The following is a 15,168-nucleotide window of genomic DNA, read 5'->3' as shown; positions in this document are numbered from 1 at the left end:
GCCTGGTTGTGATCACTGCGCATGCGCATCGTGCACCCAACGCCGGAAATAATGCAGTGTTGACCAGTTTATAAAAAAATATTTAAAATGTTTATTAGCAACGCCGAGCTTTCAAACCATCCCGTATCTCTGTCCGAAACCCTCGTGCAACTGTGAGTACATTTGAAATGTATGTGATTCTTGTATAACGAACGGTTCGGCCAGAACCAGTCCTTCATGGTGAATCTAGGTTGATTTCCTATTGAGGAGCAAGTGACTGTGGATTCACTCGGTGCATCACAGTCACGAAAGGGGCCAAGGAGGGGAGAGAGTCCCGCAGCGGCCGCGGCACGCGCTGTGTGTCGGGTCCAGTCAGTGCCGCGCGCTGCACCGCGAACAACTCGACAAATATAAACCGTTCACACTCACACGATATAGTTCTGCTTTGGTTATTGTGAAAACCATGCCTAGAGGACCTCTGCGTGTTTTTATCACATCTCCTTTTCCAGATAAAGGTTGGTGTTAGACGTGTTGAAATGGGTTTATGTATGTATGGTATTCGTCGGTTCTCTCTCTCCTCAAGCGGGCCTTTGTGCGGTGAAATGATTTCCCGTCGCTTATTAGCCGACTGCCATGACAACAACATGCACGCTGTCGCGCGCTACCGCTGTTTCTGTTGTGTGTGTGTGTGTGTGTGTATCTGTGTCTGGTGTGTGTGTGTATCGGTGTGTGTGTGTCAGCTCGCGGCCATCCAGTTCAGGCTAGTTTGAGAAGCAGCAGCGAGGGGGCGAGGCGCTCTGTTGCTCGTTTCACTGGACAGAGAGAGAGAGAGAGACACCGAATGAGTTATGAATTAAGTCAAGCTTATTATACTCGTCATAGCCATACATATCTAATCGGGCTACTACGGGTCTCTTTAAATCACTGTATAAAATCCACCCATAATAACCACACCGTGTTCCTCTCAAGTAGCATGTGGTGGTTGTTGAGTGGGCTGTAGTAGTAGCCATGATGTAAATACTGCAGTGCGAGTGACGCGCCATTCCATACAGGCCCGTGGTGGGTTCGTTTAACCGTTACCGTTTTTCCTATACCGGTACATTTTACATTTTCATTTAGTAATTTGAGTGTTGCACGTATAATAGAATATACCTATTACTAGCACATTCGGTAGTAGTATAAGGATGGAAAGATAGTGGTAATACATAATAGTAAAGACGATAAGAAGAAGGTACATTTATTTTCAGGTTAGTGTTTTAAATTATATTTTAGATTGTTTTGTATATTCAGTTGTTAACCTAAATGAAAATACATGCTTTGATTTTTCAATTTTTTTTTGAACGTTTCTTTTTGGAATCATCTCTTTTCAGTAGTTGATTATTTATTGAGAGGTTTTGAAATTAGTCACGTGACAAAAGAGCTTTTGATTTCCAGTCGAGGTTGTTTGTGATAATCAACTTTGGTGACAACACATTTAAAGCCCAAGTTCCCACGTTTCTGCAGTAAGTCCTTTGTGGAGAGGCATATTATATAACAGAATAACTACACATGTGATGAAGAGCAGGCAGGACTGCATGATACCACTGTGTTTTGGGCAACAACACAAATATATTGGCAAACGTATACACACACACAGTACATGCATGGCGTATCAGACCAACTTGTTGAGAGAGACTGTCCCATGTGAAAGTATTGAGTTGAAACAATACACAAATGTATATACCCACACACCCACCCACAGAGACATGTTTTCATGCGTTAGGACATTCTGTAGACATGACAGACTTACATTCATTCCCTAGCTCCTTAGGCCTAACCTTAACCATAATTACTACTTGCCTAAACCTAAACATAACCTAATCCTAACCTTAACCACCATAACCCTGTAATAGCTCCTTTACCTCGCTGGGTCCGGCCAATGTCCTTACGACAACAAAAACAAAAAAATCATTTGTTTTCATCACTTGTGAGGACATTAGGCCCCCACAAAGCGGTAGGAAAACAAGCACACAGTCACACACGTTACAGCAAAACACAACAACAGCATTATTAGACATCGGAGCCCTGGGTCTCTCAGCAACAGGAGCTCTGCAGCAGACTGATGGGAGGGAGAAAGTCAGGCCCTCAGGTGGAGGTGTAGAATGACAGCAATTAAACAACAACAACAACAACAACAACAACAACAACAAGAGAAAACAGGAAGTTGCCGTTTCAGCGACAGCGCTGGGCCAGGTAAACACCACAGAGGAGTGGGCCGTGTTCTATAAAACATACTGTTAGATGAGTGGCGTGATGGATGGATGGAGGGATAAATGATTGAATTAAAGGATGAATGGATTAATGAGTATTAAATGCACCCATGTCAGATTGAGCAGGGATCCAGGATGGTTTAGGATTTTAGTCAACAAAGTGTTAAAAGCAACTTAAAGCACCAGTCTAATGCATTAAGCTGTTTAGAGTTGATCGGTAGGTTCTGTAAGATTGTAACTTTGTAACACATAGCCTACAGTGAAATGCTGCTGCTGGTAGGGCTGCTTCATTATGGCAAAAATCATAATTAAGATGATAATCTTAATAATTTTGATATTGAAATCACGATTACTCATCGATTTGAGAACATCACGTGACGATGACTGAATTACGTTTCTTCTCGACCAAAGACTGTCTTTCTATCATCTTCTACAAGTTACCAAAGATGTTTAAAAATAACTGGAGAAACGCACTGTGGCTCACCTCTCTCTGATACTACTGTTCGGGCTTGTTGGGGGGGGGGGGGGGGGGGTGCACTGCTGTGAAGGAAGGGTGTACTGCATTTACAACACAAGACGAAATGACAGCAACATGGCATGCGGCATGATACTCATTTTATCTCGATCATCTTGTTTTCATGATCGTGGGAAGCTAAAATCGTAATTTCTCTTGTCATGTCCACAAGACAGTCAATTACACGGCTTGGCTAGATGTGGTTCAACCACAGCTGAACACATTGCTGTCCCTTCTCATTGAACTCTGCCAAGTCCGATGCTGTGCAGGGCTGTTCTAGCAGGGGGCATATCAGGAGGTGCTGCATGGTCTGTGTTTCAGTGCCACAATCGCACACAACGTCCCCATCATTTAAGTATCCCCATTTGGCAAGAGTGGCTTTTGAACGTCCAACACCAGATCTTATTCTGTTTAGGCATTTCCACTGTGCATAGTTGGTGTCTGCTCCAGGGGGCAGTGCCTCGCTCACCTTTAGCTCCATTGTTGTTGCTGGTGGGAGGTTGTCAAGTCTTTCTTCCCACAGTGACTCTTTTACTGCTGTTCTGAGCTACAACACACCACCTGCTGTAACCTTGACTACCTTCTGATAACTCTGATAAAAACTGTAGAGGGAATAAGATCAAGTCAAGGGAAGGACGGGTCATTTCTTTCTTTCTCTCCCTTCCCTTTCTCTCTCTTTCCTGCCCGTACTCTCCCCTTTAATCTTCTCATAATCTCTCCATTGCTCTCTCTCCATCTCTTGCATTTTGACCTTTCTTTATTTCAGAGCCACCGACAATCCTTCCCTGTAGGTGTTAATATATACATCACACTGTAATATATGGCTGGGCACTATATAGTATAATACCGACATTCCTCTAGTGAACTGAATGTACGACAACCTGACAGACCAGCATGTTGACAAACATTACAAACATGTTGACAGAGGGCCTATATGATGGAGAATGTGGTATTGTATGTGGTAGTGTGCTACTGTGCTGTTATACCAAAACAATTCGACGAATGACTTCATAGTTAGTCATTTTCCTTCATGCCTTTTGCCAGTATGGCCATGAAATAGGTATTCAATTCTATTCAAAGTAGTCTTAAAAAAAGTCTTAAGTCTTGAATTCAACTTGTTGAAAGCTGCAGGAACCCTGGTAAAAAGGATCCTGAGGTGAATGCGATAATGCAGGGTGGTGTGGATCTCAGGTCTATGTGTTTACGTCCTCTCTGGGATGGTCTTGTCATCCTGGTTCCAGTCAGCAGGTCAGTGAAACCAGGAAGAATCTCTGGAGAATCTCTGGTATTCCCATCGCGGTGTTTCTTTCACCTCACCTCCAGATCACCCGTCCCTCTAGGTCGGTGTCTGGTGCTCTGGGGCACAGCTGTTGGCCGACCTCAGATCTGTTACATCGGGTGTTTGGTGCTCCAGGTACAGCTGTCGGCTGACCTCAGATCTGTCATGTCAGTGTGTTGCGCTTCATGATGGTGTGTGTTGGATTTTTACTAGAGATCAGTTATGTGTTCTTGGAATTGTCATATATTTGTTGCACACTAACCTTGATCAGAGCGAGATGCGAGGAAGAGACGTGGGCAGAACACATCTATGAACCTGTGGGCTCCCAGATCTTAAAATCTGTGTGGCCTGGTACAGGGGATGACCAGGCCCAGGAGTTAAAAACCTTTTAAACCCTATTATATCTGATTGGATCAGATTTGTATTTTGGGTAGTTGAAAACCAAAAAACAGGATTAGGATCACTTTGATATCCGATCAGATCAGGAAATAAAATCCTGGCTTTAATCTGGGTCAAATCTTCAAAACGGGTAGTTCAAACCGACAACACAGGATTGGGATAATTTGTATCCCCCAAAACTGGATTATCTTGATCCCACCAGAGGGGTGGATTACCAGAGCAAAATCTACTATACAATTTATTTAAAAATATGTTTCAATATAAGATCACAAAGTTTGTTTTCTGAAATAATAAAAGAATGTTGTCACATTTGTGGTGGCCTATTTTGTTTTCAACCAAATGTTGATGACATAAATGTTTATGCTCATAAAAGTATCACAACAAAGATTGTCGATCACAAATGTAATTTAGATTAAAGAAAAATATCTTCAACAAAAAAAAAGTCCATCTGTCATCACCATCTACAAACTGAAACCTCAGTTAGAATTTAGCTCCTCAAAACACACCTAGATGATCAGCTGCCTTTGAATTAATGTTTTTTTGTTGTTACCCTAGTGGGATTATATATCTTTTTTTAATTACAATTCCATTATGATTTTATGTATTTAACCATATAATTAGACATAGATGTCTCTGCAATGTGGTCTTTTGTTTTCCTTGTATTATTTTTCATATCCACTAGATGGAGATCGGTAGGATTAAAGCACTGATATTCAGGATCTAGTAATCTTGAAAAATCTGAATCTGGATCAGGGTGATCCTATCCTGGATTGCTTTGAAATACTGGGACAAAATCTGGCAAATTGTCTGATCCTGGATCACAAAAAATGGTATTAAAAAATATGATCGGATCAGATGGGGATTAAAAGTTTTGAACTCCTGGGCCCAGGATACCAGAGGCCTTGTACCCAAATGTTTGACTTGCCAGTGAACTAATCTGTGTGCGGTTGCTATTTGTCTCTTTACTGTCAGTCTCCTCCTAGTCACTTGTCACCTTTCACCTCAGGTGTGCTACAGGGCTAATGTTTAATGATTGGGGTCTAATATGAATCTTATCCAAATGGAGGAGTACTGAAAAAGTAGTCCACCTTGAACACTGAAAACAAAAAGTCTGTCCTCCTGTAGGTATGTCTCCTGGTTGGAAAATAAGCCGTAGCCCAGATCATCTGGGTGAAAATAAGCGTCCTCCTCCTGGCCTAGATCAGCTGGGTGAGAGCAGGTGTCTCCTCCAGGCTAACGTGGCACGTGATCTAAACCCACGATTGACTGGCGCCTCAGAGAAGTCGGTCAAGCAGCGTGATGGACCCCCGGCTTGGTCACCGGCACGCCTGTGGGAGCCACAATCCCATTAGGGAAAGTAAGAGAGACTGTTTGAAATCTGAGGTGGGATTAGCTGACAGAGTGACACCCAGGGCAGGATTACTACGGGACCGGTAACTGAGGGGAAGGAGGAAGAGAAGTAGGGGAAGCCGGAAGAGGAGTGGGGGAAGGAGGTTAAGGAGGAAGAGGAGCAGGGGAAGGAGGAAGAGGAGTATGGGAAGGAGGAAGAGGAGTAGAGGAAGGAGATTAAGGAGGAAGAGGAGCAGGGGAAGGAGGTTAAGGAGGAAGAGGAGCAGGGGACGGAGGAAGAGGAGTATGGGAAGGAGGAAGAGGAGTAGAGGAAGGAGGTTAAGGAGGAGCAGGGGAAGGAGGTTAAGGAAGAAGAGGAGTAGGAGAAGGAGGCTAAGCAGGAAGATGAGTAGTTGAGGGAGGGTAAGGAGGAAGTCACCATCTGGTTGACAAGCTGCTGAGCCTTGTACTTCCTCTGCATCGTCTCTAAGGGATCAGTTTGTTCAAAGTGCTTTTGTGTTTCTCATTGAACAGGTTATTGTAAGAGTTTCTGTACTATTAACAAGAACGCACACACAGTCACTGGTACACAAAATTTGCGCATTGCCGCTGAACCGCCACTTGGGGCAGAGTGGCTAACCATGAGAGAAGTTAGTGACATTTATGGTCAGAGGTGCTTCACTTCTACAAGTGTTTACAGAAGGTTTGTGCGTGTGTGTATAATGTGTGCATGCTTGCGCGTGTGTACAGTATATGTTTTGGTGGGTATTCGGAAGCAGGCAGAAACCGCAGACGCAGACTTATCTGATCTGCGAGTATCGGACTACACCACTCACTGCTGTAGTGTAATTGAAGATCGGCGAGGTGCGGAGAGGGGAGGGGACGGGAGTTTATGAGGATAAGGGACCCAGGATGTGGGTTCTTCACGCTTGGTTCACCTTATTTATCTTTGTCACATGGTCTTGGTACCGCTCCTGAACTGGAAACTGTTCCACCAGACCAAATCCTCTCTTCTGTGAAAGTCTCTCCTAGCTGGAGCCAGCTCGCTCAGTGTTTTAGCCACTAGCTGGAGCCAGCTCGCTCAGTGTTTTAGCCACTAGCTGGAGCCAGCTCGCTCAGCGTTTTAGCCACTAGCTGGAGCCAGCTCGCTCAGCGTTTTAGCCACTAGCTGGAGCCAGCTCGCTCAGCGTTTTAGCCACTAGCTGGAGCCAGCTCGCTCAGTGTTTTAGCCACTAGCTGGAGCCAGCTCGCTCAGCGTTTTAGCCACTAGCTGGAGCCAGCTCGCTCAGTGTTTTAGCCACTAGCTGGTAGTGTTGTCAAAAATATCGAAGTATCGATACATATCGATACTGAATATTTAAAACTGCTTCGATACTCATTTCCCGAAGTACAGATACTTTCTGCAGTATCGGTACCAGCTGGCGAGTGTTCTACCGCAAGTTGTTGACGCGCTGTTCAGAGCGCGCTTGCCCCCCCGGCTCCTCCAGCCCTCCCCCTCAGAGAGCAGTCTTCAGTTAGTAAACAAAACATTTTAGCTGAAGAAGATGGTAAATGCAGAGTTTCAAGTTTCTTTAATATTTGTCATACAGAAGTACAGAATACTTTTATACAAAATGCTTCTTACGGTTACGCTCCAGAGACTGTGCAAGACAAGATAAGTATGAAATAAAATAACATAGTAAAATTAGAAGTAAAAAAATGAGGTCACAGTGTTCAGTTTAGACATATGTACAATGTTTGATGCAGAATAGACGTAGTTACCATACAATACTGTGCAGTGTACTAATATACAATACTATATAGTGCAAGGCAGAAATGGGACGAGGTGCAATTTAGGTACAATTCACAGTAGGTGTACGAGTTGTAGTGCAAATCCTTTATCAATAAATATAAAGTGTAAAGTGTGTTTGTGTGATCTAAAGTGTGGAGAGTGGGTGCTGCAGTGTGTTGTTTGTTTGAGTGAGTGTGTGCGTGTGGGTGTGTGTGCTGTGTGCATTTGATGGTTGTTGCATAGTGTTTATTGTTCGTTTAGCAGCCTGATGGCCTGGGGATAGAAGCTTCTTCTGAGTCTTTCTGTGCTCGCCTTAAGACTCCGGTATCGCTTGCCTGACCGCAGCAGTTCAAAGAGGCAGTTGTTCGGGTGGCTCGAGTCCTTAATAATTCTCTTAGCCTTCCCCTTGCACCGCTTGTTGTAAATGTTCTGGAGGGTGGGAAGCCCCCCTCCAATTGTGCGTTCGGCTGAACGTGTCATTCTTTGTAGTCTGCTACGGTCTTGTGCAGTGCTATTCCCAAACCAGGAGGTGATGTTGCCGGTCAGGATGCTCTCTATTGTACATGAGTAGAAGTTCCTAAGGATCTTCTGACTGACTTGGAACTTCCTTAGGCGCCTGAGGAAGTAGAGGCGTTGTCGTGCCTTCTTCACAACACTGTCAATGTGTGTGGTCCATGTCAAGTCCTCGGATATGTGGGCTCCGAGGTACTTGAAACTGTTCACTCTCTCAACCGGTGCCCCGTCGATGCTGAGGGGGCTGTAGTCCTTGACCCCCGATCTCCTGAAGTCCACAATCATCTCTTTTGTTTAGCTGACGTTCAGGGAGAGGCAGTTCTCCTGACACCACTGTGACAGGTTCTCTACCTCTTCCAGGTAGGCCCTTTCGTCGTTGGCAGAGATCAGGCCCACCACTACTGTGTCATCAGCAAATTTGATGATGGTGTTGTTGTTCCGCTGTGCTACGCAGTTATGTGTGTACAGGGAGTAGAGGAGGGGGCTCAGAACACAGCCCTGGGGGGCCCCTATGTTGAGCGTGATGGATGAGGAGGTGCAGTTGCCGGCTCTTACCACCTGGGGTCTGCCCGTCAGGAAGTCCAAGACCCACTGGCAGAGGTCATAGTTCAAGCCCAGGTCCCTGAGCTTGGCTATGAGTTTGGAGGGGACTATGGTATTGAATGCTGAGCTGTAGTCGATGAACAGCATTCTCACATAGTTCCCCTGCCTCTTGTCCAGGTGTGATGCTGCTGTGTGCAGCACATGGGCTATGGCGTCCTCCGTGGACCTGTTGGGGCGATATGCAAATTGCAGAGGGTCCAGGTTGATGGGGAGGGAGGAACAGATGTAGCCCTTCACTAGCTTCTCAAAGCACTTCATGGCTATGGAGGTGAGGGCTACAGGGCGGTAGTCGTTGAGGCAAGCGGGCGTAGATTTTTTGGGTACAGGGATGATGGTGGACTTCTTCAGACAGGTGGGGATGACAGCCTGTTCCAAGGACAGGTTGAAGATGTCAGTGAATACCGGGGCCAGTTGGTCGGCACAGACTTTTAGGACGCGGCCGGGGAGCCTCCGCAACTTGTGCGTGTGGATAAAGAAAACGGCAGAAGTGCTGTTTGGAGGTACTTCGGGTTTGAAGTAAACAACGAAGGACAAGCTAATGATGCCCCAATGCTATTTGCAAGCGGTGTTAGAGCAGTGCCAACGCGGATCTCTATAAAGAAATGAGACCTTCGTGACAGCTGCTCTTTCAACGTCACTGTGACTGAAGCATTAAACCATTAACTCTAGTTTAATACATGATACGTTGTCTACTGATGGCGCATAATATCAACAGCTGATTCGTTGTAACGTTACAGCTTTCAGCTAACGTTAGCTACTGCTAGCAGTTAGCTCCGTTAGCTTAGCTGCCCATTTATAAATACTGCATGGAAACGGAGTAACGTTAACGTTTAAACGTTATGTCGAGGTCATACAATACTACAGTCGACATAAGGTTAACGTTACCCCGTTTCCATCAAGTGTTTAAATAGCAGCAATCTTGTTGAAAATGTAACGTTACTAAAATGCTCCGAGCATAGCCAGCCTGCCCCTCTCTCTCTCTCTCTCTCTCTCTCTCTCTCTCTCTCTCTCTCTCTCTCTCTCTCTCTCTCTCTCTCTCTCTCTCTCTCGTTATCTTTAAATAAAAATCGAAACTGTTACTAACTGTAATACAAACAGTTCAGTTTGTCAGGTACATGCAACACAGATTACAGTGTTTACATCTGTCTGCTTGAGAAAATACCATGTTCTGCATTTGCAATAAAAATGATTGAAGTGAGATGAACAGTTATTTTATGTTATGTGTGATTGTCATGTACAAAGGTCTGATGACCACACAGAATAATAACTGGAGCCGGCTGCACATGAACAAAAAACAGCCTCTCTCAGTAAATGCGTTTAAAGCAATGTTCCAGGTAGGTAAGAAAGCCACAACACAAGATGTTTTCCAAATAGTAAATTATATGTTTAATGGAGGTAGGGCTTTAAACCTCCTCCATGGTGATCAGGTAAAAAGGTAGGGGAGGACAAACAAGATATACATATATACAAACAAACACTTAGTAAATAATATAAATATAATTGTGCCCGTCATGGGACACAAAGAGAAACCACAAGAGATCACTTCCAGACAGCTAGACGAGAGGGCAACCTCCTCACTCCATTCTGGAACATGGCAGTGATTCAAATGAGGCGCCAGGACGTGTGTCATCTCCCACTCTGTTATCCACTCATCTCCACTGCCTGTTTGAAGATGCACCAATCAGGTGCAACCAATCCAATCAGGGAGATGAGTGGCATCTGCGGAACAGAAACAGAAGATTAGGAGATGACACAACATCACACATACAAAACAGCACATTTACATATACTAACCTGATGTTCAGATGGTGTCATAAATACAGTAATAATGGTAATGACCAACCCACGTACCCATGTACGTCACACCTCCCCCCATAAGATCGAACCTGTAGGGTTAGCAAAACATTATTACTTATTACCCAACATCAGATTAGTACCACATACCAGGGAGAACAGAAACGACAACAAAACATTTTCTCTCCACAAAATCACCCACCAAATGGGTCACATCAGCACCACACAGGCCCCGCGTCACCATCCTGCAGTACAGAAAACGGAGAGACACATTAGCCTTGGGAGCTAGAAGGCAAAGAGAGCTCCAGGGACCATGGCCAGGTGTAGCTAGCCCCCCTTCTCTTTTTTCAGGGGGTACAGAGCCTCTCTCCCCATGACCTCCCTCATCGCCACCGGACACCGATATGCGAACTGCTTAACGGGGTTCGCACTCCCAACAGCAACACTGTGCGTCCTGTAAGGCACATTAGAACACAACACTGCATGTGAACCAACAGCCCTGTCACATCCCAACTCCGACGAGACGCGGGCAGGAATTTTCATTAGCCTATTCACATGACACCAGCATGTCCTCCTCCGCCGCTCGGGCGTATACAACATATACTTAGTGGCAGACACCTTTCTTTTTACCACATAAGGTCCTGAGAACCGGGCAGTGAGCATAGTACCAGGCGTGGGCAGCACAATAAACACCTCATCCCCCGCCTCAAAATGCTGCTCCACCGCCAATTTGCAAAACTCACCACAGACAGAGTCACCCAATGCTAGACCATGGTCTCGCTTCCGCCCTTGTGACAGCACAAATAGAAGAAACATTGGGGTCATTCCAAATCATCCCCATGACGAAATCCACGCCCTTCACAGGAAAACATGGGCGAACCGCGACAGGAAAACAACCTGTGATCAATGCAGACTGTACATGCACCTTATGCAACGGCACGCGCACACACCCCATGTCAATACCTCTCACCAATTCACTCGACTGACAGGAGTCCACATCCAATGGTAATACATCAGCCAGGATGAACGATTGAGAGGCTCCTGTATCACGGAGTATTCTCACCCGTTGGTAGTCCCCAGCTTTACCCGACAGGGACACATAACCATCAAACAAAAAGGGTTCAAAAGAGCTATTCTGGTCAGGACATGACACTGTACCACACCCCACCCCTTTCGGTTCCTGGGCTGACTCCCTTGTCTCCTGTCGATCCCTTAGCGCATGACAGTCCCTCACAAAATGCCCTTCTTTCTTACAGTAATTACACACAATGGTGGCCTTTTCAGACGGCGGTGAGCGTGGTCGGAATGCTCGCTCGTCACCTCCCCGAAACGGAGAGAACGAGCTGCCACCAACATACACACCATCACGCACCGAAACATGTGTGATTCCCACATATTTGTGGGTCAATGCGAACTCATCTGCCAAAATTGCAGTTTCCTGGAGAGTAGATACTTTGCGTTCATTTAAATACACTACGATGCGCTCGGGCATGCAGGTCTTAAATTGCTCAATGAGGACCAACTCACTCAAAGCTGCTACATCATCCACTTCACACGCCGAACACCATCGATTAAACAGAATCCGCTGTTCACGGGAAAAATCAACATATGTTTGAGAAGGGGATTTACTTAGTGCCCTAAAACGTTGCCTATACGCTTCCGGCACCAATTCATATACACGCAAGACAGCACTCTTCACTTTCTCATATACCAAGCTGTCATCCATTGATAATGACTGGCACGCCTCCTGAGCCCGACCAGTGAGTTTGCATTGTAACAAAATCGCCCACATGTCCTTTGGCCAATGCAAAGCCCACGCTATACGCTCAAAAGCAGAGAAATATGATTCCACCTCAGACTCCCGAAAAATGGGAACTAAAGAAATATGCTGACTAATAATAAAGGTTGCCTGGGAGACTTCAGTTGAAGAGGGGGAAGAGCCACCACTCTCCAACTCCATCCTTCTTATAGCCAACTGGAGCTCCCTGTCCTTCTCCTCCTTCTCCCTCAGCATGTCCCTCTCCTCCCTTCTCTCTCTTTCCAGACTGTCTCTCTCTTCCCTTCTCTCTCTTTCCTCTCTGCCTCTCTCCTCCTTCCTCTCCAGACTGTCTCTCTCCTCCTTTCTCTCTCTTTCCTCCCTGCTTCTCTCCTCCTTTCTCTCCATTCCTCCCTGCTTCTCTCCTCCTTTCTCTCCAGCCTGTCTCTTTCCTCTTTTCTTTCCTCCCTGTCTCTCTCCTCCTTTCTCTCTTCCCTGTCTCGCATAGCAGCTCTCTCCTCTGAAACAGAGGCACGTCCTGAGTGTACAGAATTATCACTGTCAATCTCCTCAGCCTTGGCACTGCTACCCCTCCGTTCCTGTATAGCACCACCGGTTCACTCACTAGACTCACCAGACGCCTCGCCGTGCGTGACGTCCTCCGAGTCATTTCCCTCGGCTATGAACTGAACTGGCGAACTGAATATTTTCTTATCTACTAACCCAGCGAGCACAATTGCTTTTACCTCCTCTTTACTCTTTGAACTTTGGACCGTAATGCCATAATGCTTGGCGACACCACACAATTCAGCTTTCGTGCAGATATCAAATTGATCCCTCGTAGGATCCGCCAAAAAACCGTCCAAAGTAAAAGCTGCCATATCCCCTGCAGAACACGACTATGCCACAAATAATATATGTATAAATACCCTGTGCTCCCGTAGCAACCCGCGTTACCACCAAACAAATAACAGGCACCAGGAAACATCCACTCACCTACTCCACAATATCCGTGCGTAACACATTTAATCGCCACATTCCGCTGTATACAATTTAACCAATCTGATTTAATGCCCACATCTACCATTCATGAAAACAATAAACGTTGGTCCTAACCACCTAACTAGGATCACCTGTGTAACTCTAGCATATCCCCAGCTAAACTACTCCCCTAGCGGGACGAGGCTACACATATCTTCAGTCGCTTACCGATTTCATTGCGCGCTCCACCGGAATTACGACGCGTGCTCCCCTCCCACTAACCAGGCAGGTGATCCCCCTGTTACCTATGAGGCAGAAAAAAGAGTTAGTCAAGAGTATTACATACAAGAACGGTTTACACCAATCAAACTGTGTAGCACGGACAATGGAAACACAATAATATAACTTACCAATGAAAAAAAAACGCTATCTTACCTGACATGCTCCAATTGACAAGTTACAACGTTGCATAACAACCAAGGAACCATACAATTGTGCAAACTAACGAGCCCCCATGTCATGTACAAAGGTCTGATGACCACACAGAATAATAACTGGAGCCGGATGCACATGAACAAAAAACAGCCTCTCTCAGTAAATGCGTTTAAAGCAAGGTCCCCTACGTAAGAAAGCCACAACACAAGATGTTTTCCAAATAGTAAATTATATGTTTAATGGAGGTAGGGCTTTAAACCTCCTCCATGGTGATCAGGGAAAAAGGTAGGGGAGGACAAACAAGATATACATATATACAAACAAACACTTAGTAAATAATATAAATATAATTGTGCCCGTCATGGGACACAAAGAGAAACCACAAGAGATCACTTCCAGACAGCTAGACGAGAGGGCAACCTCCTCACTCCATTCTGGAACATGGCAGTGATTCAAATGAGGCGCCAGGACGTGTGTCATCTCCCACTCTGTTATCCACTCATCTCCACTGCCTGTTTGAAGATGCACCAATCAGGTGCAACCAATCCAATCAGGGAGATGAGTGGCATCTGCGGAACAGAAACAGAAGATTAGGAGATGACACAACATCACACATACAAAACAGCACATTTACATATACTAACCTGATGTTCAGATGGTGTCATAAATACAGTAATAATGGTAATGACCAACCCACGTACCCATGTACGTCACAGTGATCTAAAGATAAACAAAGGGTTTTAAAAGTGTTATATTTATCTTCTCTTATAGTACCAGAGAGAAGCGAAATTTGAAGCTAAATTTGTTTAAAAAAAATAATAATAATAAAAAAAAAATATATATATATATATATATATATATATATATATTTTGATATCGAAATAATATCGGAGTATCGATACTTTTCAAGGTATCGTATCGAAGTCGAAATTCCAGTATCGTGACAACACTACTAGCTGGAGCCAGCTCGCTCAGTGTTTTAGCCACTAGCTGGAGCCAGCTCGCTCAGTGTTTTAGCCACTAGCTGGAGCCAGCTCGCTCAGTGTTTTAGCCACTAGCTGGAGCCAGCTCGCTCAGTGTTTTAGCAACTAGCTGGAGCCAGCTCGCTCAGTGTTTTAGCCACTAGCTGGAGCCAGCTCGCTCAGTGTTTTAGCCACTAGCTGGAGCCAGCTCGCTCAGCGTTTTAGCCACTAGCTGGAGCTAGCTCGCTCAGTGTTTTAGCCACTAGCTGGAGCCAGCTCGCTCAGTGTTTTAGCCACTAGCTGGAGCCAGCTCGCTCAGTGTTTTAGCCACTAGCTGGAGCCAGCTCGCTCAGCGTTTTAGCCACTAGCTGGAGCCAGCTAGCTCAGTGTTTTAGCCACTAGCTGGAGCCAGCTCGCTCAGTGTTTTAGCCACTAGTTGGAGCCAGCTCGTTCAGCGTTTTAGCCACTAGCTGGAGCCAGCTCGCTCAGTGTTTTAGCCACTAGCTGGAGCCAGCTCGCTCAGTGTTTTAGCCAAACATCACTTGTTGGGGTGGACCCAGTAGTGTTAACTGTAATTACTGTAGTACAGCCTGGCTTTGCTTAC

General features: G+C 45.4%; 1 protein-coding gene across 1 annotated transcript in view; it reads left to right on the top strand.

Moving 5' to 3' along the window:
* The window catches only part of nudt4b (nudix (nucleoside diphosphate linked moiety X)-type motif 4b), a 54,018-nt gene that overhangs the window by 876 nt on the left and 37,974 nt on the right, over positions 1 to 15,168 (top strand). The window lies entirely within an intron of this gene.

Source organism: Notolepis coatsorum (genome assembly GCF_963971535.1).
Source record: "Notolepis coatsorum genome assembly, chromosome: 15".
Lineage (NCBI taxonomy): Eukaryota > Metazoa > Chordata > Actinopteri > Aulopiformes > Paralepididae > Notolepis > Notolepis coatsorum.
This window is presented reverse-complemented; position numbering and strand designations above follow the sequence as displayed.